We start from the raw sequence: 18,809 nt of genomic DNA, 5'->3' as shown, positions 1-18,809 counted from the left end.
ATCGAATCATGGAATGATTACAGCACGGAAGGCCATTCGGTTTATCGAGCCCGTGCCGACTCTCAGCGAGTCACACTCCCCCGCCCTTCCCCCGTAGCCCTGCAATTGTTTTTCCTTCAGACACTTATACAACTCCCGTCTGAAAGATAATATTGAGTCTTCCTCCACCGCCCTTTCAAGCCGTGCATTCCAGAACCTCACCACTCGCTGCTAAATGGCCATCTCCTGTTCCTATGTGTAAAGTCTGGGAAACACGAGATCAATTCCTGCCACACTCACAGCCTTCCTAAATATAGCACCATCATTCTCTTCTCGTAAAACCAGCTCCTGAAGTATCGGCCAGCTGTGTAGGTTAAAGCTCTGGTTATATTCCTGAGATTACTTGAATCACACCGCGTTTCTGTCGTGTAGCGGTTATCACGTTCGCCTCACACGCGAAAAGTTCCCGGTTCGAGCCCGGGCAGAAACATTATTTTGGAGACTATTTTTGTTGTGAAATAAATTGAACAAAAGTCGCCCCAGGTTCCTTGTCGCATGAGCACTGAACATTTTAAATTAGTCTCCTAAATGCAGAGTGTGTAAAGTCAGATCGGGGAGAAAACGTCATCAATGATTTAAAATCCTTGAATGATTAAAGTTCAGTTATTGAAGTTTCCACTGACCCTCAGTAACAATTCTACAAAACAACGCTGTCGGTGAATGAATGGGGAATAAAACAAATAATCTGCACTCACCCCCATCCCCCGACACACAGTTTAATTCGTTGCATGTCATTATTTGAAAGATTTTGAATGAAAGAGTTTCTTTCTGAATCCGGGCTCCCTCTGTGAGCGCCGCGTCACTAAATGAGCAGGAAACACATTAAAGAGTTTACCACAATTGCTGACATTTCTTAGCTTTTTTCTTGTGCTTTTTCAGCTCTTCGTCCTTTTTAGCTCCTGACTGCGGATATTGCCGTGATTAAACCTGAACACTATGCAATGTCTCACAGCCCCTGCCTCGGTTAATACCTGCAGATCTAAGCCGCATTTCAAACCCACAAACAACTCATTAGTTATTCGCTCTTCCCAGTTCTAGAGCTCAGACGGTTATTGTTCATCCCTGGGATGCAAGCTCCCTCGGACCCGGGCCAAAGCTCTCCGTATACCGAGCACAGGCTGAGGAAAAACCCGGGGGGAGGATATTCTGGTGTGGGGGGCTACAGGACCCACGGATCCTTTAATAACTCTCACAGCTCATCTGAAAGCAGCCGAAATGTGCCTTCCCCAGCCGGGAGGCTACACTTGTTTATTTATAAAAAGAGAAGCAACTATCCTCATTCAGCAGATATAAGACATGATATCATCAAAAGAGGTTTTTGGATATATTAAGTGAGGTGTTTAATGCTTCAGTCCTTTTTGTGTTTAATTCCCACCCCCTCTCTGGCTGTGCCTGCACTGAGCTTACCTCTAGGTAAGGTTGTTCTGAACTTACAAAAGTGGGCACTTACTCCATCCTAAGTTAGTTTGTAGTAAGTTTTCACTGCCGAAACTTGCAAAACAGGCCTCCGTGGCTGGACACACCCCCTTTTGGAAAAAAATACGTGACCTGAAGCCAACCTCGATTAATTCAGTAGAACTGGAGAAATGTAATATCCGAGAATTGCAATTTCTAACATTCTCCAAACAAAACTAGTTGCTCCAAAAAACTAGGAGCAATTCCACCCGAAACTTGGGCCCTCAGTGTGGGACAGAAGTTGTTTAAGGTGAGCCAACACATTCCGGATCAGCACAGAGGGAGCTCACTGGTCAGCTCCCCTCTGTTTGGGCTGTTGTACCAGAAGTTTCTGAAAGGCAATAAACGCTAATGCCTCGGCGCGAATTCAACGGTGGGCACTCATGCTGGCGTCCTACGACTATACCACAAGGCACAGACCAGGTACAGACAACTGTGCCGATGCGCTCAGCAGGCTACCCCTGGCGACCACGGAAGGGTCTGACGAACAGGACTTTGAGATAGTCATGGCAATCAATGCCTTTGAGTCCACAAGTTCGCCCATAACAGCTCACCAAATCAGAGCCTGGACGGCCAGCGACCCCACGTTATCCTGAGTAAAAAGATGTGTCCTAACCGGTGACTGGGCAGAGGCTCGTGATGCCTGCCCCGAGGAATTAAAACCCTTTCACAGGAGCATGCATGAGCTATCACTACAAGCAGACTGCCTGATGTGGGGCAGCCGAGTAGTCATTCCTCTGAGAGGCAGAGAGTCATTTATCCCGGAGCTCCACCGCGAGCACCCGGGGATCGTTCTCATGAAGGCCAGAGCCAGATCCCACGTCTGGTGGCCTGGTATTGACGCGGACTTGGAGCTCTGCGTCCGAAGATGCACTATTTGTGCCCACCTCAGCAATGCCCCCGGGAAGCTTCACTGAGCCCCTGGTCCTGGCCTACCAAACTGTGGTCGCGGGTGCACGTCGACTATGCGGGCCTATTCATGGGCAAAATGTTCCTCGTAGTTGTAGATGCATTTTCAAAGTGGATCGAATGCACCATTGTAAACTCGAACACAACCTCCACCACTGTGGAGAACCACACGTGAAAGGTCCCCGGTTTGAACCCGTGTAGAAACATTATTTTGGAGACTACTTTTGCTGTGAAATAAATTGAACAAAATTCGCACCAAGTTCCTTGTCGCATGAGCAGTGAACATTTTAAACCAGTCTCCGAAATACAGAGTGTGTAAAGTCAGGTGGGGAAATAACGTCATCAATGATTCAAGCTCCTTAAATGATTAACATAAGAACATAAAAAATAGGAACAGGAGTCGGCCATTCGGCCTCTCGATCCTGCTCTGCCATTTAATAAGATCATGGCTGATCTGACCATGAACTTTGAGTTAAGGGACTCGGGGGCCTGTTCTCTCTCCCCTGAGAAGGTTCACGTTCTACAGTCCAGCCTCTAAAAGGCACCACTCTGTGTACAGTACTTGCCGGGTTTGAGTCCTGAGGATGAGTCAACCGTGGAGAGCCACAGGTCGAGGTCATGAATGCTTGGCTCATGGAGATGGCCTTCTGCAGTGTGACTGTGGTATCCGCTGACAGAGCTTATGAAGTAGGCCCTCGTGGCCGATTCCGATGACAAAGATATCCCGCAGTGCTTCGGTGAGGTGGTCACCAAAATCCCACGGTGCCGCCAGCCTCCTGAGGTCTGCAGGATATTTCGTGATCTCCTGGCCTTCGGGCCGTCGGTGTGTATAAAACCGCTGTCTGGCTGTGAGGATGCTCTCTTTGGGCTTGAGTTGTTCTTGGATCAGTGTTACAAGCTCCTCGTACGCCTTGGTCGTTGTCTTCATTGGTGCCAGCAAATCCCTGACGAGGCCACAGACGGTGGGCCCACAACTGGTTAGCAGGATAGCTCTGCACTTATCAGCCAGTGTGACCGGGTTGTCACCTGCCAGCTCGTTTGCTGTGAAGAAGTGGTCGAGCCTCTCCACAAAGGCTTCCCAATCATCACCATCAGCGAACTGCTGCAACGTACCAATGTTAGCCATTTTCGTGTGAAGGTCCGTAATCTCGTCGCCAATTGTTGTACCTTCAGATGCTCTGATGATGACTCCACGAGACAATGTGTCGTGCTTGAACTGTAGTGACATTAGTCCTTTATTGATAACCACAGAGTGAGGATCACATCTGGTCGCCTGCCTTTTATACTAGGCCAGGCACACCTGTACAGGTAAGCTACAAGTCTCCCACTGCAGTGCCCTCTGGTGCACACCTTGTAATAGCACAAGCAATAACCATGTAGGACATATGACAGGTGTCACTGTGGAAGCGTTTCTTTCACTCAAAGTTAGAAACACTACCTTGGGCACCACGAGGTCTAGGTAGCTAACCATTGACATTCAGGTTCATATATAAATATATATAAATATATCGACATGTATCGTAACTGTTCCCTGGTGTTCGAGGGGTTAAGATCCAGCGCACTAACCTGGTTTCAATGCTCGATCAATTCATCGCATAAAAATAATTGAGGTATGTGAGTCGATTAATAATTGCTGTAATCACCATGAATACCAATACTTTCTGTGATAAACCGAGCTTACAGACGATCTGGCTTCTCCTGCCCTTTGCCAGGCACGTGTTTGGGGTTTAATTTTGTAAACTCGGTGCGTTCGATGATCGCGGGGAGACGGTAGGAGCCTCTGTGGCCCCTCTGTGAGGATGTGGAAGTGAGCACGATGGCTGGGTGATTGGTGACATTTCTGGAAAGGCAGCAGAGGAGAAGTATTGAGAACTTTCAGTGTGGGACAGAAGTTGTTTAAGGTGAGCCAACACATTCCCGATCAGCACAGAGGGAGCTCACTGGTCATTGTTCTTTTGGATATTGTTCTTCCAGAATTAATATCTCCTTTGCTGTGTCGAAATAACCAAACCCTTGCTCCAAGGCCTGTCTCACTGTTTCCCCGGTGTCAGGCAGAGAAACGCCTGCTGCCCTCATTTATTTCATGTGACCGGACACAAAAGTTGAAAATCAACCTGCAAGTGGCCACACACAACACTGGATAGTCAGGATGGCCGATCGGTCTAAGGTGCTGTGGTCAGGTCACTGTCTCCTCTGGAGATGTGGGTTAATGTCCTAGTTTTGCCATTTCTTATATTTAAACAAAAAGCGGAACCAATTTATTTTGTCACCACCAACTCCTTAAAAGTGCGATTCATCAGTCCACGTGCTCGCTGAACATTTCCGTCTGACCTGGTGCTGAAGTTTGTTCATTCTTTTGTAGACCATCAATCATATATTTTGCTCTAAGCATGTGAGGAACTTTTATCCCGATCTCATTGGGTTTAATTTTGGTAATCTGGTGCTGAAAGTGGAGATGTTTCCGCAGTGTAATCGTTAACACGTTGGCCACACACGCGAAAGCACCTCAGGGAGAAATATTTTCTGGAGCTTTCTCATGCATGTTCAGAGGAGAGTTTGTTCTTCTGTGAAAGGTCAAGAGATCATAAGAACGTAAGAGTTAGGAACAGGCGTCAGGTATTCGGCCCATTTTCAAGTTTTCAAGAACTTTCCGCCCGGTTTCGGACCGAGGACCTTTCGTGTGTGAGGCGAATGTGATAACTTCTACACTACGGAAACACAATGGTCGAATCTATCTTAGGATAAAACCACAGCTCTGACCTACACAGCTAACCGAGAATTCAGGAACTTGTTTTAAGAGAATAGAATAAGGGTGCTATGTTTAGGAAGGCTGTAAGTGCCTTTTCCACGTTTGTGGAACCTTTTCCACGCCTCGGGAACCTACTATCAGCAAGGGCAGACATCGATGACAAGGTCCAACACCGTCTCCAGTGTGCCAGCACAGCCTTAGATCACCTGAGGCGGAGAGTGTTTGAAGACCAAGACCTCAAATCTGGCACCAGGCTTATGGTCTGCAGGGCACTGGTGATAACTGCCCCGCGGTATGGCTCCGAGGCATGGACTACATATGGCAGACATCTCAAATCACTGGAGAAATACCACCAGGGCTGTCTCCGCAAGATCCTGCAAATCCCCTGGGAGGACAGACGCACCCACATCAGTGTTATCGCTCAGGCCAACATCCCCAGCTTTGAAGCACTGACCACACTCGACACGCTCCGCTGGGCAGGCCACATTGTCCATATGCCCAGCATGAGACTCCCTAAGCATGCGCTCAACTCAGAACTCCGACACGGTAAGAGAGCCCGAGGTGGGCAGATGAAACGTTTCGGGCACACCCTCAAAGCCTTCCTGATAAAATGCAGCATTCCCACCGGCACCTGGGAGTCCTTGTTCCTCGGGGTGAGTTGACAGTGCTGCGTGATCCGTGCCGGATCGATCATCACCAGCCACGTGGTATGTCACAGCACGTTTGCACATTCACTGGAGGTACCCCATCGTTGTGCAGCCTTTGCATAGGTCGTGCTTGAATCGACATTGATGGGCCCGAAGATTACCCCCGCAGCACCAACACGGTGCTAATAGATTCACATTCACCCCCGATGGCGCACTCTGAGTCATCACAGATCTTGCAGCCATAGACGTATAGACCCTGCCATATGCAGTTCGGTCAGCTAGCAACATCATTTTATGCACAGTACTTGGCGGTGAGCTACGATGTTGAGAAGATATCTGTTTGATGTTACCGTCCGTGGCAATGCATACCTGGGCGATCGCGATGGTCCTACTCAGGTCTCGGGTTTCAGCAGCCAGCAGCTTTCGAAGAATGACCTCGTGGCTGATGCCCAGCACGTAAAAGTCCCACAGCATTTTCCCGAACGCAGCAACAAAATAGCAAGGTCCCGCGAGGTGTCTCAGGTCGGTGACATAATCTGCCAGGTCCTAGTCCCGGAGCGATGGTGCGTGTAAAAACGATATCTGATCATGAGGATACTCTCCTTCGGCTTGAGGTAGTCCCAAACCAGTGTGCACAACTCTGAATATTCCTTCTCCGTTGGTTTTGTCGGTGTGAGCATATTCTTGATGAGGCTGTATATTTTAGGCCCACAGACAGTGAGGAGAACCACCCTGTGCTTGGCCATGTTAGTGTCTCCTTCCAGCTCGTTGGCCACAAAGTACTGGTCGAGCTGCTCGACGAAGGCTTCCTAAACATCATCCTCTATGGATCTCTCTAATATTCCAACAGCAGCCATGGTTGCGTGAAAGTTCGAATTCTGTTACTCGTCGCCAATTGTTGTGTGTCGAAGAACTCCCACGAGGCTGAGTACGGTGAGCTAAACTTAGTGTGACCTTAGTCTTCTTTATTACAACTCCAGTGTGCATGAACAACATGGCAACCAACCTTTTATACTGGCCATGCACGTGTGGGCAGGTGGCCATTATGACTCCAACAGTCGCGCCCTCTGGTGGCAAGTATTACATAGTTACATACTTCACAGAATTGTTATCGTTAAGAAGTTATAATTCCAATGAATGCCTGAATCATCCGAAAGGAGCCTGGTTTGTAGGACAAGGCTACATATCAGGAAGGAGTGTAGTTAGATGACAAGGGAAGTGATATTCTGATTATAAGTTTGGAGAATAAAAAGAGCAAATGCTGGCAACACTGAGCAGGTCAGGCAGCATCTGTGGAGAGAGAAACAGAGTTAACGTTTCAGGTTAATGGCCTTCCATCAGAAGTTGGGCACTTGTGTTAGGTAATACTATTAAAAGTATCAATTGTCACGTAGCAGGGGTAAGGAAAATATATAAAATGTGGCATTTGGAACAGATAGTTTAGAATCCGATTAATGTTTGATCAATTTGTACACCGAGCTGGGAACTGTAACGTGTTTGAGTTATTCGGCTAACATTCGCATTGTTTGGGTGTAAGTACTGTTAAGTGTATGTTTAATTATTGTCTGTTTAATAACTCTGATATTTAACGTTGCGGACCCTTATCCTGCACTGCGCGTGTTCCAGCTCTGTTTGGAGCAACGATCCCTTCAATCCGTCGCTTACAGGGACAGTTGGATTCACCGTTTCTTTGTTTGGTGAAATTTCAAAGACTGAATGCGGCGCACATCAACCTGGTCACCTACTCACTAACCGCTGCACGCTGCTCGCGTGAGATGGAAGCCCAGTTACTGTTTCAAGCTTGAACGCAGGTACAAGCAGAACTCATTCATAGAAAGTCCAAGTCCCTGAGGCACCGAACTCCTTCGCAAAGAGTTGCGGTTCGTGTGGGGTGATTTGGGCATATCTTTCCCCACATTACAACACTTCAAACACAACTCAACGACTGTGAAGCGCTTTGGGGCATCATGAGTTCCTGAAAGGTGTTGGAGAAATGCAAGTCCTTCTTTGCAAAAGTTCGATGCAACTTCAAAATTCTTGGTGAAACTGAGGGTTCGTCCAGGATTTGAACCCGGTACCGCTCGCAAATTTCAAGTATCAACCGCGAAGCAACAAACATACCACTAGACCAACGAGCCAACTGTTTAACAAATGTGAAGATAAGGTGTAACCAGTATTTGAAGCATTTTTAGTGTGTTGCTCTTCTTGATCGGAGGAGCACATGTGACGGAATCAGTGACATCGCTTTTTCGACCTGTCTTCTGAAGCACCGCAAGGTCCCACTCCGACAGTCAATGAGCTGTTGGGACGTTAATGTATCCAGGCTGTGGGTGGTCACCCCGAGCGCAGCAGAGGGGTTTCTGCATTAGTTCTGGGTGGGGACAATGTCTTTCCCCTTCTCTATTCCTCTTGTCTATATCCCTCTGCTTTGGCTTCTCTTTTTATTCCCCTGTCTCATTTTCTAGTGTTTAAAAGGGAACAAAAGATGAATTGGATGTCACTGTGGAACAATTTCACTCACTCAAAGTTAGACACACTACCGTTCCACCACGAGGTCTCGGTAGGTAGCCGTTGATATTCAGGTTCATATATAAATAAATATAAATATATCGACATGTATCGTAACTGTTCCCTGATTGTCGCGGGGTTAAGATCTGGCGCACCAACCTGGTTTCAATTCTCGATCAATTCATCGCATAAAAATAATTGAGGTCTGTGAGACGATTATTAATTGCTGTAATCTCCATGAATACCAATTCTGTCATGTATCTCACACTACTGTACATAACTGTACCTTACCATGCCATACATGACTGTAACAAGAGATGACTGTAACCACAAGCTTACCTTACCACCAGGGATGCATTTGCAGGAGACACTGGATACCTTTCCCAGACAGGTATATAAGGACAGGTCTCAGGCAAGTGTGGCATTCCAAAGCTGTGTAATAAAGTGCAGGTCCTGAGTGACCTTGATTTCAGTATGTGCCTCATGTGAGTCTGTACTACAGGGTCAGGACTTTACAGTGGCGACGAGTAATGGGATTACAGAATCCACAGAATGGCGACCAACGGCCCAGGTGAAAAATACAATGCTGGAGATAATTGGGAGGACTTTATAGAAAGGCTCCAGCAAAACTTTGTAACCAAAGAATGGTGAGGCGACAATAAGGCAGACAAGAGAAGAGCCCATCTCTTGACCAGCTGTGGCTCGAAAACATAGGCTTTAATGAAGGACCTGCTGGCACCCGAGAAACCAGCAAGCAAGTCGTTTGAAGAATTGAGCACACTGGTAAGAGAGCACCTGAAGATTGCAAGCTGCCTACACATGTAAGCTACCTCGGACCCGTGCCAAAGGTCCCCGTACACCGAGCACATGCTCAGAAAAACCCCGGTGGAGAGGATATCCCGGTCATTGGACCTTCCAGCAACACTGAAAAAGACCCCGTTCTGAAACTTTCCAGTGTAATAACTTGCAACTTGAGCATCTAACAGTCAGGATGGGCGAGCGGTCTAAGGCGCGGCGTTCAGGTCGCAGTCTCCTCTGGAGGCGTGGGTTAAAATTTCACTCCTGACTTTCAGTGTTTTTAATTACAAACTCATTTGTTTGGACACCACTCTGAAGTGCTTTGGGACATCCATCGATCTGAAGAAAATGACCCCACTTCAATTACAAACAGTTATATCAAAGTTACTTCCCAAGCCGGGAATCGTTCCCGGGTGGCTGTCACGAAAGAATGGTTTTGTGAAGCATTGAAAGGTGCCCTCTAAATATCTCGCACTGCTGATTTAAAAACACGGTTAAATTTGTTTCAGTGCAAAAGAAGGCTGGCTCGAAGGGCCAAATGGCCGACTCCTGCTCCTGGTTCTTGTGTTCTGCTACAGAGCACAGAACAAATTATTAAATGATCAACTCTCCCTCAGTTCGCAATCCTTTCATTGTGCAAAAGAAGATTATGGGTTCATTAATGATGTTTTCCTGTAAAAGCAACATAAAAATTTAAGGAAATTAAATCGGCCAACTTGGGGCTTGAACTCACAACGCTGAGATTAAGAGTCTCATACTCTCCCGACTGAGCTAGCCAGTACTGCTTAAGTTGCATTTTCGTGTCGCTGATGGCTGCCAGGGGCCAGTTGGCTCCGCACCATGGGTTTTTCTCGAACTTCAAACCTCGAAACTGGTTCTCCTGATTTCCAAGCCCCTTGTATTGCAGAACCTTCATTTCGACGAACATCTCCAACTCACTGTGTAAGCCTCGTGGCGCAACGGTATTGTGTCTAATTCTAGATCCATCGGTTGTGTTTTCAAATCAGATCGAGATCACTGTTCTTTCTGACATTTTTATTCCAGAATTAATATTTCCTTTGCTGTTTGGCATTAACCAGACCCTTGCTCCAAGGTCTCTCTCACTATTTCCCCGGTGTCAGGCAGAGATACGCCTGCTGCCCTCATTTATTTCATGTGACAGTCCACAAAAGTTCAAAATCAACCTGCAGGTGGCCACACACAGCACTGAATAGTCAGGATGGCCTGACTGGTATCCCTACCACAGTGGATAACCTCATATTTCCCACATTATACTCCATCTGAGAAATTACTGCCCAGCCAGTGAACCTATCGATATCGCTTTGCAGATTGTTTGTGTCCTCCTCACAACTTGCTTTCCCACCGATCTTTGGATCATCTTCGCGACATTACCAACATGCAGAGTACAGAACCAATTATTGACCGACTGACTTTCCCTCAGTTAGCATTTCATTCATTGTGCAAAAGAAGATTATCGATTCATTAACGATGTTATCCCATGAAAGCAAAATAAAAGTTAAACGAAAATAATTTGCACACTTGAAAGGTATATTTTTGTTTGGTGCAGGTCCGGTCAGAGAAATGTTGTGAAAGGAACTTTTTGCAGAGAGAGGGATTTAGTATGTAAGCTTGTTGCTGAACATTTCTCTCTGGGCATAGCATTCGGCGCTAGTTTCTGTAGTGTAGCAGTTATCACATTTGCCTCACACGCGAAAGGTTCCTGGTTCAAGCCCGGGTGGAAACATTATTTCTGAAACAAAAACTGGTTTTAAATGTTCATTGTTCATGTGACAATGGCCTCCTTCCGTGCTGTAAACTTCTCTGATTCCATGATGAGCAACGAACATTTAAAACCAGTCTCCTAAAATACAGAGTGTGTAAAATCAGAAAAGGAATAAAACTTCCTCAATGATTCAAGTTTCACAAATTATTAAAATTAAGTTGTTGAAGTTTCGACTGTCCCTCAGTGATCATGTTAGCATTTATTTAATTCTGCCAAACAATGCTATCGGTTAATACCAGCAGATAAAAGCCGCATTTCAAACCCGGAAACAACTCATTCATTATTCACCCTTCCCAGTTCCAGTGCACAGAGGGTTATTCATACTCCATCCCAGAAACTCAAATCCAACTTCTGTCATTCCTTATTTCTAACTACCAACTCATTTGTTTTGACACCACTCTGAAGTGCTTTGGGTCATCTGTGTAATTTAATTAAATTACTTCACTTTAATTAAAAACGGTGGTAGCAAAATTACTTCTCGAACTGGGAATCGAACCCCGGCAGCTGTCGTGATCAGAAGGTTTTTGTGAAGCATTTAATTATGCTCTCTAAAAATCTCGCATTCCTAATTTTCAAATAGGGTTACCATTTGTTTCAGTGTGAAATAAGGAGATTGAAAATTACAACAAAAACACCAGGCAGCGACTACATTAAGACAAATTCAAACTTTTCACAAAGTTGGTTTTACTCAGTAACGGCTGAGCTAAAGTTGGCACTAACCAGTTCCATCAGAATATTAAATGTTTCTATGAGATCGCCGCTCATCCTTCTAAATTTCAATGTATAAAGGCCCAGTTGATCCAGTTTCTCCTCATATGTCAGTCCGGCTTGCCCCTTATCCTTAGACTGTGTCCCCTGGTTCTGGACTTCCCCAACATCGGGAACATTCTTCCTGCATCTAACCTGTCCCGTCCCATCCAAATTTTAAATGTTTCTGTGAGAACCCCTTTCATCCTTCTAAACTCCAATGAATACAGGCCCAGTTGATCCTGTCTCTCCTCATATATCAGTCCTGCCATCCCGGGAATCAGTCTGGTGAACCTTCGTTGCACTCCCTCATTAGCAAGAACGACCTTCCTCAGATTAGGAGACCAAAACTGAACACAATATTCCAGGTGGGGGCTCACCAAGGCCCTGTACAACTGCAGTAAGACCTCCCTGCTTCGAGACTCAAATCTCCTCGCTATGAATGCCAACATGCCATTTGCCTTCTTCATCGCCTGCCAAATTTCAATGACTGATGAACCATGACAACCAGGTCTCGTTGCATCGCCCCTTTTCCTAATCTGCCGTGGTTCAGATAATATTCTGCCCGAGTGTATTTGCCCCAAACTGGATAACCTCACATTTATCCACATTATACTGCATCTGCCATGCATTTGCCCACTCGCCTACCCTGTCCAAGTCACCCTGCAGCCTCTTAGCGTACCCCTCACAGCTCACACCGCCACCCAGTTTAGTGTCATCTGCAAACTTGGAGATATTACACTGTTACATGTTCATTACATGTTACAATGAACATTATGAACAGACAACTCAAGTAAAGAGCGTGTAATGGGCAGTGATTCAACAATTAACATAAGTATGTAAGGAGCAGGAGTCGGCCATTCGGCCCCTCGTGCCTGCTCCACCATCCAATAATATCGTGGCTGTTCTGATCCTGCACCCCTGCTCTTTTTATACTCCTTTCGAGTTTCTGCAGTGTCGAGTTCTCGCTATCTGTCCTAAGCTTCCCTTTTTCCTTTATCTTACCCTGTGTGTCCCTTGAGGAATTTTTATCCCCTATCTGACTTCACTCACTCTGTGTTTTAGGAGACTGCTTTAAAATGTTAATTGCTCATCATGGAATCAGAGAGATTTACAGCACGGAAGGAGGCCATTCGGCCCATCGTGTCCGTGCCAGCCGACAATCAGCTCCCCAGCCCAGTCCCACTTTCCAGCTCTCGGTCCGTAGCCCTGTAGGTTACGGCACTTCAGGTGCACATCCAAGTATTTTTTAAATGTGCTGAGTGCTTCTGACTCGATCACCCTTTCAGGCAGTGAGTTCCAGTGATTTCCCCTCAAATCCCCTTTAAACCTTCGATCAATTACTTTAAATCTGTGCCCCCTGGTTGTTGACCCCTCTTCTAAGGGAAACAGGTCATTCCTGTCCACTCTATCCAGGCCCTTCATAATTTTATACACCTCAATCCTCTCCCCTCAGCATCTTCCGTTCCAAGGAAAACAAACCCAGCCTATCCAATCTCTGCTCAGAGCTAAAATTCTCCAATCCCGGCATCATCCTCATAAACCTACTCTGTACCCTCTCCAGTGCAATCACGTCCTTGCTATAATGTGGTGACCAGAACTGCATGCAGTACTCTAGCTGTGGCCTAACAATTCAAGAATAACCTCCCTGCTCTTGTATTCCAAGACTCTGTATAATCGATCTGGACAGCAGACTGTCCTGTCGACAGGTGATCGTGGGAGGCTGAGCCTTAGTGGAATCGGAGAGGAGGAAATTCTCTGCTGATCAACATGCAGTCACCCACAATTCCTCCTTGTTTCGGCGGCACTGTGTTACTGAAAGTTGGGGTGGATTAGTGAAAGAGTGCATGTCATTACTGGCTTGCAACAAAAGTTATTTACCCAACGTGGGGCTCAAACCCCCAACCCTGAGATTAAGAGTTTTATGTTTGACCAATTAAGCTGGCTGGTCTTGGCAAAGCTATGGATCCTTGTTGTATCTCAAATGTTGTGGGAGGATTAATTATTGAAATAATGGCTGAGTATCTCACAGACTTTAATTATTTTTGCCAACTTGTCATCGGGAACATTCTTCCTGCATCCTCGTGAACCTTGTCTGAACTGCCTACAATGTAAATATATCCCTCCTTAAATAAGGAGACCAAAACAGTTAGCATTTCTTTCATTGTGCAAAAGAAGATTAATTCCCGTGAAAGCAACATAAAAGTTTAAGGAAAATAATTCACCCGACGTCGGGCTCGAACACATGACCCATGAAATTAAGAGCATCATGTCCTATCGACTGAGCTAGTCGGGCTTCTCAACTTCGCTCCTGTCAATCCCCTTCAGTTAGTGGTCAATGGTGATCCCAGGCTGTTGATGGCGGGGGATTCGGCGATGGTAATGCCGGTGATAGCCGGGCCTGCTTTAGTTGCATCTTCCTGTCACTGATTGCTGCCAGGCGCCTGTTGGCTCCGCCCCGTGGGTTAATCTCGAACTTCAAAACACGAAACAGGTTCTCCTGAATTCCAAGGTGTGTACGGAGATCAACCATCAAAAGCTCTGTCATTAACCACAGGGGGTCCGGCAATTTTCTGATCGCAATGCGCTTTCAGTCCTTGTCCTTAAAATTGCGGACGTGTGAATTCGGGAGTTTAATGACTTTGAAAGGAACATTGTTGTTTGTTGCAGTTCCAGTCAGAGAACTGTTTGTGAAAGGAACGTTTTGCAGAGAGAGGGATTGAGCGCCTGTTGGCGGAAACATTTTTGAAATGAAAACTTTTGGACGATAAAATGGAACAAGAGTTGTCCGGGGTACATTTTCACATGATGCAAGCTATCTCGGACCCGGACCAAAGCACCCGTACACCGAGCACAGGCTCAGGAAAACCCCGGGTAGAGGATATCCCGGTCACTGGGCCTTCCAGCAACACTGAACAAGTGCACGGTCTGAAACTTTCCAGAGTAATAACTTGCAACTGGAGCATCCAACAGTCTCTTGGGATCCCTTGGAACTTCAGGGGATGCGCTCCCTGGTGGTGGAACATGGGAGTGCATGCTTTACAGAGACACAACATCACTCCCCCGCTAAAGTCAAAGTGAAAACTATTTACAAGGTGAGGCGGTCGGGAGCATTTCTTTCCCTGGTGGACCGCCTCGGTACAAATGTATGTTCTGGTGTGTTGGCTGTGCCCTCGCTGGGCTGGCGTGTTGTTGGCCCTGCAGGGCTGCTGGGTGAGTCTGGCCTTGCTGGGCTGTTGGGTGTGATGTGTTCGATTTCCGATCTGTGGTGGTGTCGTTGATCCTTTGGGTGTGTGTTGCGGGTTCGAACAAGGTGGTGTCTGCTGTGGGTTGTTCAGGGCAGTCTGTGAACCGCATCCTCGTTTGGTCCAGGTGCTTTCTGCAAATTTGTCCATTGTCTAGTTTGACGACAAACACCCGACTCGCTTCTTTAGCTATCACCGTGCCCGCGATCCACTTGCTACCATGTCCATAGTTTAGCACATACACAGGGTTATAGAAACATAGAAACAAAGAAAATAGTTGCAGGAGTAGGCCATTCGGATCAATTTCCCGTGACACAGTGGCGCGACCATCATTTACATTTTGTTGCTGACGCCTGCTCTCTACCTGATCATGCAGGTTGGGGTGGACCAGCGAGAGTCTGCTTTTCAGTGTCCTATTCATGAGTAGCACAGCCGGGGGCACCACTGTGAGCGAGTGGGGTCTCGTGCTATAGCTGAGCAGTACTCGGGACAGGCGGGTTAGGAGTGAGCCTTCTGTGACTCGTTTGAGGCTCTGTTTGATTGTTTGTACTGCCCGCTCTGCCTGCCCATTGGAGGCTGGTTTAAACGGGGTCGAGGTGATATGTTTGATCCCATTGCGGGTCATGAATTCTTTAAATTTGGCACTGGTGAAACAAGGCCCGTTGTCACTGACCAGTATGTCAGGCAGGCCGTGGGTGGCAAACATGGCCCTCAGGCTTTCAATGGTGGCGGTGGCGGTGCTTCCCGACATTATTTCACATTCAATCAATTTTGAAAAAGCATCCAGCACCACCAGGAATATTTTACCAAGAAATGTGCCTGCATAGTTGACATGGATCCTCGACCCTGGTCTGGAGGGCCAGGACCACAAACTTAGTGGTGCCTCTCTGGACGCGTTGCTCAACTGAGCACATACACTGCATTGCCGTACACAGGACTCGAAATCAGAGTCGATACTGGGCCAGCACATGTGGTATCTCGCTATCACTTTCATCATTACTATACCCGGGTGTGTGCTGTGGAGATCCGAGATGAACGTCTCCCTGCCCTTTTTTGGTAGCACTACGCGGTTACCCCACAACAGGCAGTCTGCCTGACTGGACAGCTCGTCCTTTCTCCGCTGGAACGGCTTGATTGGCTCTTGTATTTCAACGGAGATGCTGGCCCAGCTCCCATGCAGTACACAGTTTTTTACTAGGCACAGCAGAGGATCTTCGCTGGTCCAAGTCCTAATCTGGCGGGCCGTAACAGGTATTTTATCATTTTCAAACGCTTCCATGACCATCAACAAGTCAGCGGGCTGCGCCACCATCAACAAGTTTGCAGGCTGCGCCATTTCCACCCCCGTGGTGGGCAATGGTAGCCGACAGAGCATCCGCACAGTTCTTGGTGCCTGGCCTGTGGCGGATGGTCTAGTTATACGCTGTGAACGTGAGTGCCCAACTTTGTATGCGGGCTGAGGCATTCGTATTTATCCCCTTGTTTTCAGCGAAAAGGGATGTGAGGGGCATATGTTCGGTTTCCAGCTTAAATTTGAGGCCAAACACGAACTGATGCATTTTCTTTACCCCGAACACACACGCTAATGCCTCTTTCTCAATCATGTTGTAGGCCCTCTCGGCCTTAGACAAGCTGCTGGAAGCATAGGCTACAGGTTGCAACTTCCCTACAATGTTAGCTTGTTGTAATACACACCCGACTCCGTACAACGACGCTTCACCTGCTAGCACAAGTCTTTTACACGGGTTATACAATACAAGCAGCTTGTTGGAGAATAAAAGGTTGCTGGCTTTGTCAAAAGCAATTAATTGTTTTTTTTCCCCATACCCAGTTCTCAACTTTTTGCAATAACACATGTAGGGGCTCTAAAAGGTGCTTAACCCCGGTAGGAAGTTACCAAAATAGTTGAGGAGTCCCAGGAACGACCGCAGCTCCGTGACGTTCTGTGGCCTGGGCGCGTTCATGATAGCCTCTGTCTTGGCGTCTGTGGGCCGAATGCCATCCGCCGTGATCTTTCTCCACAAAATCTCCACTTCTGTTGCCATGAAGACGCATTTCGACCTCTTCAGCCGCAGCCCTACCCGATCCAGTCGCTGGAGGACCTCCTCCAGGTTTTGTATGTGTTCGGCGGTGTCCAGACCCATAACCAATATGTCATCCTGAAAGACCACCATGTGTGATACCGACTTGAGTAGGCTCTCCATGTTTCTCTGGAAGATCGCTGCAGCCGACCGAATTACAAACGGGCATCTGTTGTCGCTGAACAATCCCTTTTGCGTGTTGATGCAGGTGAGGCCCTTCAAAGACTCCTCCAGCTCCTGCGTCATGTAGGCCGAAGTCAGGTCAATCTTGGTGAACGCGTTGCCTCCTGCCAGTGCGACAAATAGGTCGTCTGCCTTCGGTAGCGGGCATTGGTCCTGTAGCGAGAAAAGATTAATAGTTACTTTAGAATCGCCGCAAACCCTGACCGTGCCTTCACTTTTGAGGACTGGAACAATCGGTCTTGCCCACTCGCTGAATTCTACTGGGGAGATGATGCCCTCGTGTTGCAACCTGTCCAGCTCGATTTCCACTCTCTCCTCATCATGTGAGGTACCGCTCGCGCCTTGTGGTGAATGGGTCGTGCCTCTGGGACCAAGTGGATGCGCACCTTCGACCCGGAAAAGTTTCCAATGCCTGGCTCAGAAAGGGAAGGAAATTTGTTCAGAACCTGGGTACATAATGCCTCATCGTCATGTGATAGCGTTCGGATGGTATCCCAGTTCCAGCGGTATTTGCCAGGTCAGCTCCTTCCAAGCAGTGTGGGGCCATCGCCCGGGACAATCCAGAGTGGCAGTTCGTGCACCGTGCCCTCGTAGGTGACCTTGACCATGGCGCTGCCCAGGACAGTGATAAGCTCTTTGCTGTACATTCTCAGTTTCTTGTGGATGGGGCTTCGGGCTGTTGTTGCACCACAGTCTCCCAAACATCTTTTTACTCAAGGTGGATTGGCTAGCGCCAGTGTCCAGTTCCATGGTTACGGGTAAGCCATTCAATTTTACATTTAGCATTATAGGTGGACATTTCGTCGAAAATGTGTGCACCCCGTGTACTTCAGCATCTGCCTCCTCTCTCTGAGGCTCGAAATTGCTTTGATCCACCATGGACCGATCTTCCTCTGCCACATGGTGGTTAGCAGGTTTTGCAGAGCTTGCAGCTCATTCGTAAGCTCGTTGCAGATGCCCCATTGTTCCACAGCTCTTGCAAACATACCCTTTGAAGCGGCATGAATAGGCTGAATGGAAGCCTGCACAACACCAACAAGGTGTGAATTGCCTTGCACTCATCCTTTGTTGGGGACTCTGAGTCATCTGGGTCACCTGAGGCCTGCTGGCAGTTGCAGACTCGTGGGTGCTGCCCTGTACATTTCTGCTCAAAAACACAGTTCCAGTTAATTTATGAACATTGCTACCACTTGTGTGCTGAGAGATTTGTTTGGTGTTATCACTGGTGGAAATAAATACCTCTGTTATCGCAATGGCCTTACTGAGGGTCGGTGTCTCTACAGCCAAAAGTTTTCGTAGGATGGTCTCGTGGCCAATGCCCAGTACAAAACAGTCTCTGAGCCTTTGCTCCAGGTAGCCATCAAAGTCACATTATCCTGCAAGTCGCCTTAGCTCGGCGATGTAGCTCGCCACTTCCTGATCTTCAGATCGCTGGCACGTGTAGAACCGACACCTAGCCATAGCACGCTCTCCCTCGGGTTAAGATGCTCCCGAACCATTGCACACAGCTCCTCATACGATTTACCTGTGGCTTTCACCGGAGCCAGAAGATTCTTCATGAAGCTGTAGGTCGGTGCCCCACAGATTGTGAGGAGGACCGCTCTCCTTTTTGCAGCACTTCCTTCACCGTCCAGCTCATTGGCTACAAAGTACTGGTCTAGCTGT

General features: G+C 47.4%; 2 non-coding genes across 2 annotated transcripts; both read left to right on the top strand.

The window, feature by feature from the left end:
• Nucleotides 1-396: 396 nt before the first annotated feature.
• trnav-cac (transfer RNA valine (anticodon CAC)) lies at nt 397-469 on the top strand. Its single transcript has one exon. It is a non-coding gene; the product is annotated as a tRNA-Val (tRNA).
• Nucleotides 470-10,776: 10,307 nt separating this feature from the next.
• trnav-cac (transfer RNA valine (anticodon CAC)) lies at nt 10,777-10,849 on the top strand. The gene has a single exon. It is a non-coding gene; the product is annotated as a tRNA-Val (tRNA).
• The last annotated feature ends 7,960 nt before the right edge of the window (nt 10,850-18,809 follow it).

Source organism: Pristiophorus japonicus, unplaced genomic scaffold (genome assembly GCF_044704955.1).
Source record: "Pristiophorus japonicus isolate sPriJap1 unplaced genomic scaffold, sPriJap1.hap1 HAP1_SCAFFOLD_47, whole genome shotgun sequence".
In the NCBI taxonomy this organism is placed as follows: domain Eukaryota; kingdom Metazoa; phylum Chordata; class Chondrichthyes; family Pristiophoridae; genus Pristiophorus; species Pristiophorus japonicus.
This window is presented reverse-complemented; position numbering and strand designations above follow the sequence as displayed.